Below are 19,570 nucleotides of genomic sequence, written 5' to 3'. Positions count from 1 at the left end.
GCAGGGTCTCCATTTCTAAGCCTTAAGTAAGCTCTCCTGGCCCTCTGATTTAGCGCTGAAGAGATGTTAACAGTGCCAAACGGTGGCCACTGGAGTTTGAATCGCCCGTGGAGTAAAAAGAGCATGATGAAGTCATTGCAGAGGTCATTTCAGAGGGTTTGCTTGTAAAGTTTAAGAGAACAGCTGCCTCCCAGCATGGAGTAAGCATGAGAACAAAGGGATGCCTCCCCAAACCTTAGCCCTGTGGTGAGCTGTCCAGAGTTACTGCCTGGCGTGGTACCTGGACCACAGCAGACACTGTGACAATAAGGCCCACTCTTCAAGAAAAGGACACGGGGTATTTTCAGAAAGAATGGAAGTCACTAAAGACCCCCTCAGCTCTAATGCTTTAATAACAAATAATGAGAAAAGAGTGCAAAGTGACCTTCCAGTCTCCAACTGTGTTCTAGCTGCTGGATGAGTTTGGAATTTGGACAGGGCATTAGATTCTGTAGGTCTCTGGGCCCAATCACTCGAGAAGACAGAGGCAGAACACCGTGATGGGGTCGAGAGTCTGGATGCCAGTGAATGGGTACCTGGGTCAGGAACCAAGCCTCACTTTCATGGGCTCACCACACCCATGAGAACTGTGGGCTTTGGGGGTATCTCCAAGCTCAGAGTCTTCCTGGAAAGCCAGGTAGGTTGTTGTGGCACCAGGAGGACCACCATCAAGGGGTCAATTCCTGCACAGTGCTATCCGAAGCAGAAAGTGAGACAATAAGTCACAATTTGGCCAGAGAAAACTTTTCTTAATCTGACATACAAGACCAATGTGAATGAAACAGTCTTGTATCAACACAAAGCAGCATGTAGTCATGTACTGGGTTGGCCAAAAAGTTCATTTGGTTTTTTCCATAAGATGACTCCAGTAGCGCTTAGTTGTCTTTAACTTCATTCGAAACAATTTTGTTAGACTGTATTGTGACAGCTGTCATATCAGTGTGCATTTAAAAAAAAATTATCAAAATTGGTGAATTTTTGTGTAGCCATTTTAATATTGAAGAGGGGATAAAGAAAGCAACATTTTTGGCATACTATGCTTTATTATTCCAAGCAAGGTAAAAATGCAACTGAAGTGCAAAAAAAGATTTGTGCAGTGTATGGGGAAGGTGCTGTGACTGATCGAACGTGTCAAAAGTGGTTTGTGAAGTTTCGTGCTGGAGATTTCCTGCTGGACGATGCTCCAGAGTTGGGTAGACCAGGTGAAGTTGATAGCAATTAAATCGAGACATAATTGAGAATAATCAACGTTACACCACACGGGAAACAGACGACATACTCAAAGTATCCAAATCAAGCTTTGAAAATCATTTGCACCAGCTTAGTTATGCTAATCGCTTTGGTGTTTGGGTTCCACTTAAGTGAAAAAAACCTTCTTGACCGTATTTCCACATGCAATTCTCTACTTAAACGGAAGGAAAACGTTCTGTTTTTAAAACAAATTGTGACGGGCAATGAAAAGTGGATACTGTACAACAATGTGGAACAGAAGAGATCGTGGGGCAAGCGAAATGAACCACCACCAACCACACCAAAGGCCGGTTTTCATCCAAAGAAGGTGATGTTGTATATATGGTGGAGTTGGAAGGGAGTCTTTTTTTTTTTAAGAATCGATTTTATTTATTTATTTTTGGTTGCGTTGGGTCTTCGTTGCTGTGCGTGGGCTTTCTCTAGTTGCATCAAGTGGGGGCTACTCTTCATTGCAGCAAGCGGGCTTCTCATCACAGTGGCTTCTCTTCTTGCAGAGCACAGGCTCTAGGCACGTGGGCTTCAGTAGTTGTGGCTCGTGGGCTCTAGAGCACGGGCTTAGTTGCTCCGCAGCATGTGGGATCTTCCCGGACCAGGGATCGAACCCATGTCCCCTGCATTGGCAGGCGGACTCTTAACCACTTCACCACCAGGGAAGTCCCAGGAGTCTTCTATTATGAGCTTTTTATGGAAAACCAAACGATTAATTCCAACAAGTACTGCTCCCAATTAGACCAACTGAAAGCAGCACTTGACGAGAAGCACGTGGAATTAGTTAACAGAAAACACATAATCTTCCATCAGGATAACGCAAGACTGCATGTTTCTTTGATGACCAGGCAAAAACTGTTACAGCTTGGCTGGGAAGTTCTGATTCATCCGCCATAGTCACCAGACATTGCACCTCTGGATTTCCATTTACTTCTGTCTTTACAAAATTCTCTTAATGGAAAAAAATTCAATTCCCTGGAAGACTGTAAAAGGTACCTGGAACAGTTCTTTGCTCAAAAAGATAAAAAGTTTTGGGAAGATGGGATTATGAAGCTGCCTGAAAAATGGCGGAAGGTAGGGGAACAAAACGGTGAATATGTTGTTCAATAAAGTTCTTGGTGAAAATGAAAAATGTGTCTTTTATTTTTACTTTAAAAACTGAAGGAACCTTTTGGCCAACCCAATACTAGACTACATGGAACCAACAATGAGATTGAGAGACAGAAAAGATGAGATTAGTGTAGGTCAGAGTTAATGAGGAAGAGGTGGCTTTGATGAATAGTAAAATGAAAAAAAAAAAAACTTTTATAAAATCCAATCAAAGGTCATGCTAATTTTATAAAATTTAGAAAACATAGAGTAAAAGAAAATACCTCCAATCCTATTACCCAGAGAATATGACATTTTGATGTGCACATCATCTAGTACTTTTTCTATGAATTATTTTTTGTTAATTTTCAAAAATCGGACCACACTGTAAACAGCTTCTTCTACGTAACAGTATGTGATGCCCATCTTTCCACATTATTAAATTTTCTTCCATCACCTCAATGTAAATGGCCACACAACATTCCATTGTACAAATGTACAGTAGCTTATTCAGTCAGTCCCTTGGTGTGCCTTCATACTAAGTTATTCTCAAGAGCATTGCCATGGGAGGTAGAATATGAATGACAAAAAGGAGAGCAGGGTAGTTACAGAGAGAAGGTTCAGAGTGGGGAGACAGCTTGGTGCCACCTCCCAGCAGGAGCTGAAGAGATCCTGACTGGAGACCAGGGTGCAAGTTAAGGGATGGAAGGGGTAAGGCTAGCCAGCGAGAATGTCAGAGGTAGGAGGGTTCTTAGAAGTCATCCCTCCTTGAGCTCCACTTCACTCTACAGCATCCCTGACAGACCCACTCCTGGGTCTGGGAGCACACTGCTGCCCAAAGCCATCTGTGTCATTGCTGCAAAGTTCACTGGTTAGAAAGTTCATTCTTTAGTCCTCTGCTTCCATTCTAGAATCATGTCACTCCTCTGCTTCTGCGGCCAAATTCCTCACTTACGGCCACAGGGCTTTACATAATTTGGCCCCTGCCTGTCTTTCCAACCCAAACCTACAACATGAACATGAGGCATTAAAAACAAACACATATTTTCGTGAAAATCTAAAATATTCCTTCTGTTGCCTTCGGTCACTGATATAGGAGGCTTGATAAACAATATTCTGTCTAAACTATCAGAAACCTCACACGATCGCTGTTCAGACTGGATGTGCAATACCTGTTACCTCCTGCTACCTTAGATTGGTGAGCAGAGAGCAATGCTATGAGCGCCGCACACAATACTCCCTGCATTATCAGGGTTCCGTAAACGCAAGCTTTTTTCACCGCCACCGCTCCCGCTGCCCACACTCACACACTGAAAAGAAAGAACAATTCTTTCTACTGAGGCACATAGGTCTCCCTGTAATTTCCACCTGTGATCTCCTTCTGCCTGCTGGAGCAGCAAAGAATCACACTAATCCTTCTTCTCTCTGACAGCCCTTCAAAAATATTAAGATGGCTATCATGTCACTCAGGAGGGTCATATTGTGGAGAGCCTGAAAGCGAGGCAGAGGAGTTTAGACTTGGCAGCTAATGAGGGGCTCTCGTGGTTCTTAAGCAGGGAGGGACATGACTAAAGCAATGTCTGAGGATGATTCAAGCAACAGCCTGGATATAGGACAACCTGGAGGGTAGGACACTGGAGACAGGGACTCTAGCTGAGGGGCTACTGTCCCCATTTAGAAAAAGAGGACCCTCGGGACTTCCCTGGAGGTCCAGTGGTTAAGAGTCTGTGCTTCCACTGCAGGGGGCACGGGTTTGATCCCTGGTCAGGGAACTAAGATCCCACATGCTGTGTGGCGTGGCCAAAAAATAGTAATAATAATAATAATTTTTTAAAAAGAAAAAGAGGACCCTGAGAAATATCATTACTGGAAGATGAAAGGGACTTGATGATGGTTTAGACATTCACGTGGGAACTTACCTATAGGTTGTTTGCACTCATCTGGCTGTTTCATCTCCTTCGTTAGACTGGGGCCCAGAATTGTGCCTTTTTGCTATCACCCCCTGCACCCCAGTACTCATAACAGGTGCTTGATAACTACCTGCTGACAATGGAATGGTTGTGGTCACACACTGAGGTCTGTCTGGGAGAATGATGGTACCGGGGTTAGGAATGAGCCACTTCACTTCACAAACATGTATTGAGCAGGTGGAGGCACTGGGGTAGATGCTGGCCCAATGGGATGGTCAGCTTTTGGTGTCAACATGGTACAGCTACAGTCCCCAGGTTTTCAATCAAACACTAATCTAGACGTTGCTGTGAAGGTATTCTGTGGATATGACGATATGATTAAAGTCTATAATCAGTTTATTTGAAGTAAGAAAGATTATCCTAGATAATCGGGGGGGGGGGGCGCTGCTTTAAGTAGTTGAAAGGCCTTAAGAGCAGAACTGAAGTTTCCTTGAAGAAGAAGTTCCACGTGTGGGCTGTAGCTTCAGCTTGTGCTCAGGAGTGTGTACACACACACACACACACACACACACACACATCTCCTACTGGTTCTGTTTCTCTGGTAGAGCCCTGACTGATGCAGTGTGTAACTGTGTACACACACAAGAAGAAACCATCACTTACTGCTGGCCAGACCCCGCACTTCCTCTGGCTCACTCAGTCCTCACACAATCCTCCTAACGGTACTAAGAGGCGGGCACTATTGTTCCCATTTTTCAGATGGGAATACTGAGACTTGAAGGAGTTTGGTAATTTGCCCGTCCCACGTTCTTCCCACATACTGTTTCCTCTATTTACAACATTTTTGCCTGGACCTTTGGATGGTGGGGTGCTTCTGAGCGTTTGAGTCTGTGCTCAGATGTCACCTCCTCAAACGGTCTTCCCTGGCCACCCAATCTAAAGCAATGTCCTCAGTCACTCTCATGTCACCCTGTTTTATTTTTCATACACGTTATCAAATAGTAATAACGTGTATGAAAAATAAAATAAAACAGGGTATTTGACTATATGACGGTCATTCTAACCGTTCCTTGTTTCAGCACCAGCCCCCTTCCCAAGCAGGATGTCAGTTTCATGAGAGCAGGTGATTTCTTTACTCTGGTCTTATTCTTCATGACTTCACTGGGGCCTGGAACAGTGCTGCACACTTAGTAGGCTAGCACTGAAAAACCGTTAAATAAATGATTTAATTCCTTAACTGGACTCAACTCCTGCTGCCAAAGAACTCAAAGTCCACTGGATAATGGAGAGAAATAAATAGCAACGTGGAAACTGTGCAGTGGGAAATTGAGATCTGATAGAAGTCGTGCTGCTCACAGAAGTCGGAATGCGCACCTTGAATCAGGCGTGACGCCCTTGGGGCTGTGTAATATTGTGGTTAAGAGCACACTCTCTGGTGTTCTCTGGGTTCAACTCCCGGCACACCCTTTACTCATGAGTGTGTAACTCTGGACAGGTCCTGGCCCCTCTTGCCTCCATTTCCTCATCTGTGAACTGGAAGTAACAACAGTAGCTATCTTATAATAGCTGTATTATCTTATAATACTGTTTTTGAAGATTAATGGGGCTAAAATGTAGGTAGTGAGTGTTTAAAACCAGGCCTGACACACAGCAGGCACTGTGTAAGCATGTGCTATTATTACTAGTGTCCCATATAACTAGATGTTAGACTCACTATTCACTCCATTGTATGTTAACGATTGTCTACCAGTTAGGTTATAAACTTCTTTTTTTTTAATTTATTTATTTTTGGCTACATTGGGTCTTTGTTGCCGCACGCGGGCTTTCTCTAGTTGCTGCGAGCGGGTGCTACTCTTCGTTGCGGTACGCAGGCTTCTCATTGCAGTGGCTTCTCTTGTAGCAGAGCACGGGCTCTAGGCACGCGGGTTTCAGTAGTTGTGGCACACAGGCTCTAGAGCGCAGGCTCAGTAGCCATAGCACACGGGCTTAGGTGCTCCGTGGCACGTGGGATCTTCCCGGACCAGGGATTGAACCTATGTCCCCTGCACTGGCAGGCAGATTCTTAACCACTGTGCCGCCAAGGAAGCCCCAGGTTATAAACTTCTTGAGGACAGAAGCCAAAGTCTTTTTGAGCTTGTTCCCGAATATTAAGGAATCTGGGTTTTATTTTGTCATCTGGCCTAATGGTAAGTCACCAAGAGATTTAATGCAGGGAGGACCATGGTCAGCTTTGGGTTTTTAAAAGGTTATTTGGGCAGCCAGAGAATAGCTTTATGAAGGGGGAGTGTAGTGGGTTGAACAGTGTCCTCCCTAAAATTTGTGTCTACCTAAAACCTCAGAATGTGACCTTATTTGGAAATAGGGTCTTTGCAGATGTAATTAGTTAGGATTCAGATGAGATCATACTGGATTAGGGAGGGCCCTAAATTAAATTGCTCGTGTCCTTTTAAGCAAAGGAAACAGAGACACGGGGAGGAGAAGGCATGTGAAGACGAAGGCAGAGAGTGGAGTAGTACAGCTACAAGCCAAGGAAGCCATGGACTGCCGCAATCCAGAAGTGGCTGGTAGATTCTTCCCCAGAGCTTTCAGAGGGAGCGTGGCCTTGCAGACACCTTAGTTTTCAGACTTCTAGCCTCCAGAACTGTGAAAGAGTACATTTCTGAAGCCACCCTGTTTGTGGTACTTTGTTACAGCAGCCTTGAGGAGTTAACACAGAGATTGTAGGAAAGGAGGCAAGGAGACCAGTGAGGAGGCTGATGATGGGGCCCAAGTGGAAATTATGGGAGCCTAAGCCTAAGCAAAGGCACTGACGGTGAGGAGAGGAAGAGACAAACTGGAGGGACAGATAGGGGGCTGAATGGACTGAACCTGGAGATCAATGGTGCTTAGGGTCACAGACAGGAGTCGTCTTGAACAGCTTGCACATTTCTGGAAAGGAAGGCAAATTTTCTGGGGAGGAATAATATAGTTACGAACATGTATTTGCGGCCTGAGTAGATTTGGGGATCTGCAATATGGATTCATGAGTTAACTGCACAGAGGTTATAGCTAAAGCCATAGACTGGGTGGAGAAAGTGAGAGTTAGAGTAAGTACTCTTTCTTATTTTTTCTTTTCTAATCCCAAACTCCTAGTCCTTGCCTCCCCCGATGCTCCCCCCTTGGCAACCACAGGTCTGTTCTCTATGTCTGTAAGTCTGTTTTTGTTTCATAGATGTGTTCATTTGTGTCTGTTTTTGTTTTTTATTTTTTTGGCTGCGTTGGGTCTTACTCGCAGCACGCGGGGTCTTTGTTGTGGCGCGGGCTTCTCTCTAGTTGTGGCACGCAAGCTCCAGGGCGCGTGGGCTCTGTAGTTTGCAGCATGCGGGCTGTCTCACTGAGGGGTGGGAGCTCAGTAGTTGTGGCACACAGGCTTAGTTGCCCCAAGGCATGTGGGATCTTAATTCCCCGACCAGGGATCGAACCCACATCCCCTGCATTGGAAGGCGGATTCTTTACCACTGGACCAGCAGGGAAGTCCCTGTGTCATATTTTAGATTCCACATATAAGTGATATCATATGGTATTTGTCTTTTTCTGACTTCACTTAGTTCTTTCTTTTTTAAAACCCTTTCAAAATAGCATATGTAAAATGCTTAAATAATACACATAAAGTGCATATCTTGATGAATTTTTACATATGTATGCACCTGTGTAACTACTACACTGAGAATGTTTCCAAAAATCCAGAAGTTTCCATCGTGTCCTCTCCCAGTACCATCTCCCAAAGGTAACCACTATTCTTACTTCTGTTACTATAGATTAGTTTTGCCTGTGCCTGAACTTCATGAAAACAGATTCATGGTATATACTCTTTTGTGTCTGGTTTCTTTGGCTTAACGTGATGTCTTGAAGATTCATCCGGGTTGCTGCAGTCAGCTGTTGGTTCTTCCATTGCTGTGGACTTTGAATACACCACAATGGATTTATCCATTCTCTTGTTGACGGATGTTTAGCTTGCTTCTAATTTTTTTCCATTGCTCATTTTTACTACTATAAACATTCTGGTACCTGTCTTTTAGTGGACATAAGCACTCTTTTCTGTAAAACATAAAAGTGGACTTGCTGGGTCCTAGGAATGTATATGTTTAGTTTTCGTTCCAAAGTTGTATCAATTTATGCTGCTACCAGCAATGCATGAGAGTTCCAGTTTAGTGCAAATATTTTTCTACTTTTAATTTGTATATAATTTCACAATTTTAGAAATGTTGGCCAAAAAAAGTATTAAGAACTCCCATATATTCTTTACCCAGATGCTCTAGTTGCTAACATTTTGTCCCATGGGGTTTATCATTTTATCTATTCATCTATCTATATATCATCTATCTAGCTATATCTATGTATCTATTTAATCTACTCACACACATACATTTTTTCCTGAACTGTTTATGTCCCCTTTATTCATAAATACTTCAGTGTATATTTCATAAGAACAAGAAATTTCTCTTATGTTAACCACAGCACATTTATCAAAATCAGGTAATGTAACATTGACACAAAATTATTATCCTGATCCACAGTTCATGTTCAATTTCACCAACTGCTCTGACAATGTCCTATTTTAGAGCTATTTCCTTTTCTGATCCAGCATCCAATCCAGGATCACACATTGCATTTACTGTCCATATCTTTTTAGTCTTCATTAATCCAGATTAGGTCCTTAGCCTTCCTTTATCTTTTATGAACCTGATTTTGTGTGTGTGGATATTACAGGCTAGTTATTTTGTAGAACACCCTTCAGTTTGGTTTTCTTGATGGTTCCTCACAATTAGATTCAGGCTGTGCTGTTTTGGCAGGTGTACCATGGAAATGACGCCGAGTCCTCAGAGTAATATAGCAGGAGGCACATGAGGTCAGTTTGTGTCTTTATTGGTATTGTTAACTTTAATTAAATGTCTATGGTTGTGTTCACCAGGCTAAACCACTGTAGAATTACTAATTTTCCCTTTGTAGTTAATAAGTAATTTGCAGGGAGGTGCTTTTAGTTTATGTAGGTATCCTATTCTTCACCAAACTTCCAAGTTTTATGATCCATTGATAATTCTTCTTTGAATCAATTCTTACTACTAATGGTTGCACAATGATAATATCCTAACTTCATCATTGTCTCTACATTTATTAGTTGCTATTCTGCTATAAGGGAGAGCTATCCCTTCTTCCCTATTTAGTTATTTACATTAGTATGAGCTCATAGGTTTTTATTTTATTCTATGAATATTCTACTTTAATAGTACCATTCTTATTTTTAAAAAATGTTTTTTTTCTTTTGGCCACACCATGCAGCTTGAGGGATCTTAGTTCCCAACCAGGGATCGAACCTGTGCTCCCTGCTGTGCAAGCATGAAGTCCTAGCCACTGGCCTACCAGGGAATTCCCAGTGCCATTCTTATTTATGTTGATGTTCAGATGGCCCCAGATTTGATCAATGAGGGCCCCTTCTGACTCCTCTGTTCTTTTTGACATATCGCCATTATATTTTTAGCACTTCCTTGTCTTCTGGTATTCTAGGCTCATCTGCACCTTCCCTCTCTCAGCTCTAAAACCAGCCATTTATCCAAGGAGCCCTGGTTCCTTTTAGTGGAGAATGGTATTTAGAAACCAAGATCCGGGTGCCAGGTGTGCTCAATGCTACTGGGTATTCTTCTAAGCCCTTTAGTATACAGAACTAAGAAATATAAATAATAAGTTTATGTCTTAATTTATTTCTCTATCTGTACACACACACACACACACGCACATAATCATGAACTCATACAGATACCTCCATTCCAATTCAGTACCACAGGACTCATTTTAATCTTCCCTTTCTCCATGTTTGTAACTCTCTTCTCTAACAGCAAGGAGTGGCTCTCATTAGCTCCAGTATATTATTCATTTGCTCAGCTCTATAACACACAAAAAGTATTTCAGGACTGCTAACCCATAACACTACAGGAAAAATTCCTTCTAACTAGAATTCAATATTTGTTAATTTCTGTTTGTTTATTTACTCTTTCAGTGTGGCAATATTAATTATTTGAAATAGAGTTAGGTTCATCTGTTCCTATTTGTATTCAGTTTTTAGGTTGTTTCTCCTCTCCTCATGCTTGTTGATTTTTTTTTTTAAAGAGTAGAAGTATTCCTCACTAGGAATACTAGTAGAAGTATTCCTCGCCTAGGGCCTGTAGGGTTTATGGATGGCATCGTGAGGTCTGTAAAGCCACTGGAGTTTTATGCAAATTATGTGTGCACTTTTTTCTGGGGACAGAATCCATAGCTTTAAAAATATTCTGGGGACTTCCCTGGCGGTCCAGTGGTTAGGACTCCGCGCTTCCACTGCAGGGGGCACAGGTTTGACCCCTAGTCGGGGAACTAAGATCCTGCATGCCGCATGGCATGGCCAAAAAAGAAAATCCTCGAAATGGTCTTTAACCCCAAATATTTAGAGGAGCAAGAGAGAACAGGAACCCAGGGGCCCTCTTAGAGGCCTCCTACCAGTGGGGTAGGAGGTTCCACTAGATCGTGAGACTTTCCAGGGGAGATAGGATCTTATTTATCTTATATCCCCAGTTGCCAAGCACACACACAGATGCTGAGTGAACAGACCCAAAGGAGAGAAGAGAAACTTGGGAGCAAATGTGCACATTGAAGCAAGCTCAGGACTGCTCTTTCTTCCTAAGGGCCTGCCCACCAGTGACAACATAGCATCCTGTCAGATGTCTTAGATTCTAGGACTCCCAGGGAGGCCTAGAAACAAAGCAGAACTGGAGATGTGTGTGCAGGGGATACACAGCCTGCGCATTTGTCTACAGGTACACCAGAAACATAAACTAGGGGAACAATTTTAGTTTGCTGCAGAGACACTGACCCAAGAGTCCAATGTACTCCTTGCATGGGTTTCTTTTGGCTGCAAGGTCTCTGCCAAATTGGAGAACCAGAGCTATTATACCTGCGTAGGGAAGCTGTGTGTCATGCAGGGTTTGTCCCTGTCAGGCTCCCCACCTGGGTGTGGCGGGAGGTGTAGGAACCTACTTTGGCATCTGACACAGGATGTTTCACTGAAGGACAGCACCGCTCCTCAGGGAGCTTCTGCTGCTAAAGAGGAGCCTAAGGAGGTAGATAATGAAGTGTGGGTCTCCTCTGTACGGCACATCCCACTAAGCGCTGGCCAGGAATCCAAAAGAAATGGAAAACCTGGTCCCTGCCACGTGGTTCAAAGAATGTTTAGGCAAAGGCAAAGTCACAGAACACAAGCTGAGTCCCCCGTACGAGCTGAGTGATCTGTGGGGTGGGGAAGTTAGAGGAAGTTTCCTTAAAGGAAGGAGTTGATATGGACGTTGAAGAAGGATTGAGTCTGAAGAAAAAAGAGACAAGAGACAAGGGTGTTCCACCCAGCAGAGATGGCTCAAGGAATAAGCAGAGGTATGGAGAAGAGGTGGCTGATCCTGAGCGCAGAGAAGGGAGGTTTCTTCAAATACCACATGGGAAGGTGCTGAGGTCATATCCCATAAAAGACACTTGTGCTTCAAGAGGGACAATGCGATGAAAATGATATTTGAGGAAGAGACTCTGTGTAGGTCTGAATTAGGGACCCACCAAATGCAAGGAGGATGGCAGGGGGATTTCTAAATTCACCTGGATGGGAGATATTTGCCTGGGCTGAGACAGATGGCAGTGTGCCCATCTGTTCACCCTACCTCCTAGCAGATCAATAAAATATGAAAATAATAATTTATATTTTATATGGCTCTGTGGTCTCATCTGTGCAAGATCACATTTGCACATACAGAATTCTTCCAAACAACAATGAGAATTATTTATAATGATTTATCGAGTGTCTACTATGTGCTGCTCATTGCATTAACAGCTCAGGTGAACCTCACAACCACTGTCTGAGGGAAATACACGAGAAGCCGTGTACTTTCTAACTTGGTATCATGTGTTGTGGATTTGCCCAAACGTAAGTCTCGTAAGAACCCTGTGTGTTAGGTGTGGCAGGAATTATGATCTCCGTTTTGCAGATAAGAAAACGGATGCTGAGAAAGGTTAAGGCACTTGCTCATAGCCACACAGCCAAGGAGTGTCGGCCAGCTCTTTGGATCCTGACACCTTACTTTTACTCTGATTCCACAGACACGGTGTTAAATTTAAAAGAGACCTCCAGTGTAAAACACCACTTTGGCCTGGATCTGCTGCCCACTTCAGCTAAACACACCAATTCCTGACACTGATTTATTAGTAATTCAGCTTGCTCAGGGTCACTCAGTTGAGTCTGGACTGCCTGGACAAGGTGCCCAAGGAGCAGAAGTAGAGGGGACCAGCCCTCCCGTCACCTCCCCATCTTTTAGAAGACATTAAACACTCTCTGCTTCCCCCACCCCCTGACTCAGAGAGGGCCTGGGTTGCCAGAAGGTGGACAACACATTCGATCTGCATTACATCAGCTTGCACAGCAAGATAAAGGCGGACAGAGTGAGCGCAGGGTCTCAAGGTCACCATTATTTCTTCATGCCAGGGTCGAGTCTTAGGAAAGCAAATAAAATGCTGTTGCTTGCTTGGAATTAGAGGAGGCAAGGAGGAGATCCCTGGGAGGCACTTTCCTAGGCCTCGGCCACCAGATACTCCTGCCAGCCCCTCAAAATCCACTCCCACTCCCCAGCCACATGCCTAGCCCACACAAGCAACAAGTTCTGCCACTTAAGGTGTTCTCCCCTTGTCCCCTCAAATTCTCTCTCTGCCAGGACCATGAGCTGCTTGTTTCTAACCTATACAATTACATGGGTAATTGTGAACCAAGATGGTTCTTGCTGGTCTCACCTTTGCAACACGTGAACTTAAGGTACATTTTGCATCTGGCTAAATCCTCAGATCTCTGCTTTATCTTCTACCTGGCTCACCTGATTCTCAGACCACTTTCCATAAATCACAGCAACAACTACAACCAAGCACCAGCAGTGGAGGTGGGGGGAGCACAGGGCCCACACATGGCTCCAGAGAGGGATGGGGGAGACCCCATGTGCAGGAGCTGGAAGACAGTCAACGCCTAGGACGGGAAGCAAACGGGCCACTTTTTAGCTTCAGGCCAAGGTCAGGTGCTATACCTGTTCTTATCAAGTTAATGGCTTGACATGTTTGCCATCTGAGAACAAGACATTAAAAGAGGCTCGGAAGCAAGGAGTCAGATTCAGGGTTTAGCTCACTTGCCTGTCTCACAGGTGCTCCAAGATGATGGCTGTGTCCCTCCTGGGGGCAATGCACAATTCTTCTTTTTTTCTTTTTTTGCTGCACTGCACGGGCATGCGGGATCTTAGTTCCCTGACCAGGGATCGAACCTGTGCCTCCTGCAGTAGAAGCGCAGAGTCTTAACCACTGGACCACCAGGGAAGTCCCCAAGGCACAATTCTTAATATGAAATTCTTCACGCAGCATTTTCTTACTTTAGAGCTTTCGTTCCACAAGATGTATTGAGCACTTACTATGTGCCGGCATTGACAATGAGCAATTTATAATTTTGCACTTATTATGTAGGACCTGTTCATTCTCACCACAGCCCTGTGGGTTAGCTATAAAAATGCCCCATTTCACAGATGAGGAGACTGAGGCTCAGAAAGGTAAGCAGCATGCCTGAATTCACACAGCAAGTACATGACAGAATCAGGATTCCAATGGCTGTGTGGCTCACCACGGCCCCTTGGGGCACCTGAGAAGTGAGAGGCAGTCCTACCTACAAAGCCACAACCCAGGGGAGAGATGGGCTTGTAAACAGATCGTGAAAATAAGGTTTTCCTGGCTCTGACAGAAGCAGGAAGAAAGTGTTCTCTTTTTCTCTCTGCCTCTTCCTGCAGTGGTGCTCAAGGGTGGGACCCAGACCTTTGGAAATGTCAAGTTGAACACTGTCTTTCTGTGGCTGCCCACTTCTTTGCTAGTTGTCAGAGGGTCCAGAGGCCTATGAGGAATGGCCACCCTGGAGGGTCCTTCTGTTCGCATTTGACAGCCAGGACTGTCACCCACTGTCTTGTTCACTCTCTCACTTCTTCCTGGTCTCTGCTCTGGTCTCACCTCCCCAGGGACATCTTCCTCGAATTCCTTACCTAAATAGCCTACCCCACTCCTCTGTGCCTTGCACCTGCTTTACTTCTCTTACCGCATTCATCACCATCTGAAGTTTCATTATACACTTATCTGCATATTGTCCGTCCCCCCAAATGAAGACAGGCCTTTTCCTGTCTCAGTTGCTGCTCTACCCCCAGTACCTAGAACAGGATCTGGAACACAATCAATAATAAGTAATTTATTGAGCAAGTAAATCAATTTAAACCTTACAACAATCCTGCAAGGAAGGTATCATTAACATCACGAACCTCATCATCATTTTAAAAATAAGGGAACAGGCATAGAGAAGTCATACGGCAAGTCAGGTCACGCAGGGCACCCCGTCAGTCTGGATGTGTGCCCGGGCCCCTCTCATTCCCACACCGCCCTCTTAGCCCAACATTGTCTTCCTCTCCTCCTTTGACTCAGTCCACAGTTCTGTAGTCCAGGGACTGTTGGCTGATTGTGGAAAGGAAAGAAACCCAGCAACACCCGGGAGAGCCATTTACAGCCCCTGGGCAGGGCAGAGTGGCATCCTCCGAGAAGCACAGCACAGCATCGGTGTCACCATCTCCCTTCCGGTTGCCACCGAGCATCCAGCCGCCGTGCAGTGGGCCGAACCCAGATCATCCTCCAGACAGCAAGAGCCGCTCAACCTCACTGGTGATGCAAGAAACACCTGCCTCTCTCCCTCCTGGCCTTTCACTGGGAGCCCTGCAGCCAGGCACCACTCACAACAGGCCCCATGTTGAGTGAAAGAGTCCACGTCACCAACCTGTGGACGTCTACCCTGCCGTGGGCAGCAGGCTGCTCCCAGCACTGTGAGGGCGGAAACCTGGGTGAAGACCCATCTTTGGGTTCCTGGCAGAGACAACCCATAGGGAGGGGATGTGAGGGCAGGACTGCAAGCGTGTGTGTGAGGGGCCAGCAATGCCCCAGAGCTAAGTCACTCACACACAAAAAGAACACACACAGGGTCTCAGAGTGAAAAGAAATGTTACAAGTAGCTGGGAGATCTGGGTGTTTGTCACAGTCCATCTCTTACAAGCTGTGTGGTGTGACATAGGGAAATTACCTCCTTTGTCAAATAGGGATAATAAAATAATACCTGCTCAGAGTGCTTCCTACAGAGTAAGAATAAAATTCAGTAACAAATATGTGAAAGCATCTTAGAAACTCTAAAGTATCCATAAACACAGAGATGTGTTGCATACATTGTTTTCTGATTAAAAAAGGAAAATGACTCATTATGGAAAATATAATGAATATACATAAAGTATAAAGAAGAAAATAAAAATCACCTATAATTCTACTACTTACAATCACTGTTACCATTTTGTATATCTCTTTCAGTCTTTTATCCAAAGCACACATATGCAAATATATTTTTTATATGCATATGCCCACTCACCACAAGACTGGATTACATGGACTTTACCACCAGGGCTTTTAGAACTTTTATCATTAACTTCGTTAGAGTAGGAATCTCAGTCTATAACGGAACTTTACCATTGCTCTGGCTAAGTAAGAAGTTTTAGAAACTTACTGTTAATAATCCCTCAGTCCTTTAGTTTACTAAATATGCAGTTACCTACAACATGTACATTGGGAGAACCATTACACTGGGAATCAGGAGATCTGAGCTCTTTCCCTGAGTCTGCCAATAAAGAGCAGTGTATGGGAGGTGCTGATGGGAGGTACTGATCCATCTCCACCCGGTAGGTAAAGTCAGGGAGACAGTACACCTGCATTAATTCCGGTCCCATTTAACAAGTCCTAACAACCAAGGCAAAGGCCACCTTGAGAGAGTCTGCTGGTTTCTAAGATGCTAACATACCATTCCCTTTGCCTCCACCACTTCCTCATGATTCATTCCCATCTAAACCAGAGCTAAACCATGCCCCAGAGTGGTTGACTGTTTCTGCAAGGGATGAGGAATACTGTACACCTCCCAGTTCCACTGTCCACCTTGAGGGGTCAGAGCCACATCCTCTCTGAGGCCAGTTGGGTCTTGTTTTCTCCAAGTGAGCTCTTGAAACAACTGCAGCTGCGCTTGTTAACCATGCACATTCCCAGGGCCCCAGTCAGAGTCTTTGGGGGTGGGGCTCAGGAATCTGCATGTTTAACAGTGTCCACTGCCCCTCTCCCCATGCCCCAAGTGATTCTGATGTCCTCACAAAGTCTGAGAACTCATCCAGTCCAACATCCCATTTTATAGATGGGAAAACTGAGGCTTATGGTTACAAAGCCACGAGTGGCTCAGTCAGGGCCATAGGACCAGAACGCAAATTTATTTCTCAATCTCTCTCTCCTTCTTTTTTCCCTCCCTCACTCCCTCCATTCCTTCTTTCCTCTCTTTATTTCAAGAACATAGACTTTTTCTCTCTCACCATATACAGGTCAGCAGAGAGGCTCCAGTTCACTGGGCAGCTCTGCTCCACAGGGCTATAGAATTCAGAGTTCTTGTGTGCTTAAATAATGTCTAGGGGTTTTTTTCTTTTAAAGTCCTAATTCTTTTAAAAGTCAGTAATAACGAAAGATGGTTTGACACATAGCAATGAGTAGCCATAATTTTTCATCTGCCAAGGAGGCTAAGACTTAGAGTGGGAGTGAATGAAAAGCAGTCTTAACCATTTGTTCACACATGCATACCTTCCTTTATTCATCAAACAGTCACTGACCATCCAATAGGTGACTGGTGCTGGGACTACAACGGCACCTAAGACAGGGCCCCTGCCTTTGTTCTAAGTCAGTTCACATCACAGTGTCACTCAGACTAGAAAATGAAACCGGATGACTTATGAGCAAGCGTTGGGGCAAAAGGGGCCAGTAGTAGCCCCAAAGGAGAAAGAACACGGTCCCAGCCCAGCTTTGTTCTCTCCTGTGACCATCCCCTTTAGCTTCCCTCTTCTTGGAGGGGCAGAATCTGTGGCGCAAGAGTCACATACACTTTCAGCTGGAACCACCATCTTCCAGTAATTCGCCAAAATGACCAACACATAAAATGACCAACACAAAAGGAAAGAGGAGGGGCACCCGCTACATGTTCTCTAGGCCTTTTAGAAAACATGGAGTTGTTCCTTTGGTCACAAACATGCGAATCTACAAGAAAGGTGATATTGTAGATATCAAGGGAATGGGCACTGTTCAAAAAGGAATGCCCCACAAATGTTACCACGGCAAAACTGGGAGAGTCTACAATGTTACCCAGCATGCTGTTGGCATCATTGTAAACAAACAAGTTAAGGGCAAGATTCTTGCCAAGAGAATTCATGTGCGTATCGAGCATATTAAGCACCCTAAGAGCCGAGATAACTTCCTGAAACGGGTGAAGGAAAATGATCAGAAAAAGAAGGAAGCCAAAGAGAAAGGGACTTGGGTACCTTTCTCTGGGTACCACCCAGAGAAGCACACTTCGTGAGAACCAATGGAAAGGAGCCTGAACTGTTGGAGCCCATTCCCTATGAATTCGTGGCATGATGGGTGGAAAGAAAAGAGAAGAACTAGACTGTATAAATGTTTCTCTTAATTGAGTAGAAGTGTGTGTCCCTTCCCCCAAACAAATATTTAAAGCACATTTTGTGTCCGAATTCAGAGGGTGACGTCTTTACTTTTCAAATTTAGTGGGTTTTCTTCCTGAAAGATGTGAGGCAGTTTGTTCTGCAATTATTCCACTGGTTAATAAACTGCCGGCTAGTGTGTATAAAATATTTGTACTAGTTTGAAAATAGTCTCTAAACTCCTATGAAAAAAGGACTTAAAATAAATAAATGAAAGGTTATCTGTTGCATTATAGTTACACTCAGGAAAAGTTGATTACTCATAATTGCATCATAAATTAAGTAGCTGGGTTTGAGGATCACGAACTTAACTTTGAAGCCTACTACTTAAAAATACATTGTTAAACTAGTTACATGCTAGTTCTCAGTTGTTTAGACCTTTCATGCAGCAGGGCTCAGAAAAGTGTTAAAAACTAGAATACTTTTTTTTTTTTTTTTTTGTTGTTCGGTTTTTAAAAATTAAAATTTTTTTTTTTTTTTTTTTTTTGCGGTACGCGGGCCTCTCACTGGTGTGGCCTCTCCCGCTGCGGAGCCCGGGCTCCGGACGCGCAGGCTCAGCGGCCATGGCTCACGGGCCTAGCCGCTCCGCAGCATGTGGGATCCTCCCGGACCGGGGCACGAACCCGTGTCCCCTGCAGCGGCAGGCGGACTCTCAACCACTGCGCCACCAGGGAAGCCCTGGAGTACATTTTAGGTTTTGTTACTTCCTGGATATTTTTAATTGGATGTGGTAAACATCCAGTAGGGAACTGATCCCATCCCATCGCCCTGCCTTCAGTATTCTATGATAATACCTGTAGCAAGCTTATTTAAAATGAAAACCTTGACTACCTACTTAGTATTCTCTCCTTGCTATTAGACTTGAGGACAAGAACCTATTTATAATTTTAGTAGATGCTGTGAATAGGTAAAAACCCAATGTTAGTGGCCTTGAGTTTCATCTAGTGAAGTGTGATGGTAATAGGGCTGCTTTGGAATCCAGCAAACCCTGGCTTTGAATCTTGGATTCCTAACCTAACTCAATAAATGGTGGTTATTAATTGCCCCCCCCCCAAAAAAAAGAGTCACATCCAGTGTTTCTAGTCCCAGACTGACCGCATCCTGGGTTCAAGAACAGAATCCAGGACGGGGAAGGAAGGAGGCTCTTTCTCCTCCCACAGCCTCAGTGCCCAGTGTGCTGGGGACACCGAAGTCATAGCAAGGCCTCCCCTGACAGACCAGGAGGCTTAGCAGTCCATGCAGAGCCAATAAACATCATCTCCTTGGACTTTAATAAGGTTTTGAATGGGTTCCCACTTAAGTAGTCCTTGAGAAACTTGGAAAATATGGCTCGGTGTGAAAGTTTTATTAAGCAGGATGTTGGGAAAATTAGTGGTGTCATTCAGCATCCCCCAAATTCATTTTTGGCATCAATTTGCTTTGCCCTAGGTGGTCTCCAAGCCATCCTTTTCTTCCTCCCCCTCGGTCTCTCTCCTAATCCCAGTGACCGTTCAAAGGGACCTGTGCAGCTTTGAACAGGGTTGTAAACTGGGACTTGCATAAAACCAGGGGTCAAGGGAGCTATAACAGAATGATTTAAGCAAACAAAGGCCGCTTTATGTTCCAACCTAAATGTTGAAAAACATA

General features: G+C 44.4%; 1 non-coding gene and 1 pseudogene across 1 annotated transcript; one reads left to right on the top strand and one right to left on the bottom strand.

Moving 5' to 3' along the window:
* Nucleotides 1-13,603: 13,603 nt before the first annotated feature.
* On the bottom strand, nt 13,604-13,676 carry TRNAR-UCU (transfer RNA arginine (anticodon UCU)). The gene has a single exon. It is a non-coding gene; the product is annotated as a tRNA-Arg (tRNA).
* A 3,712-nt stretch (nt 13,677-17,388) lies between these two features.
* On the top strand, nt 17,389-17,805 carry LOC112393052 (60S ribosomal protein L21 pseudogene; annotated as a pseudogene).
* Nucleotides 17,806-19,570: the final 1,765 nt, after the last annotated feature.

Source organism: Neophocaena asiaeorientalis, unplaced genomic scaffold, assembly GCF_003031525.2.
Source record: "Neophocaena asiaeorientalis asiaeorientalis breed wild unplaced genomic scaffold, Neophocaena_asiaeorientalis_V1.1 scaffold240, whole genome shotgun sequence".
Classification (NCBI taxonomy): Eukaryota; Metazoa; Chordata; class Mammalia; order Artiodactyla; family Phocoenidae; genus Neophocaena; species Neophocaena asiaeorientalis.
Note: the sequence above shows the minus strand (reverse complement) of the source record. Positions and strands in the feature narration are given on the sequence as shown.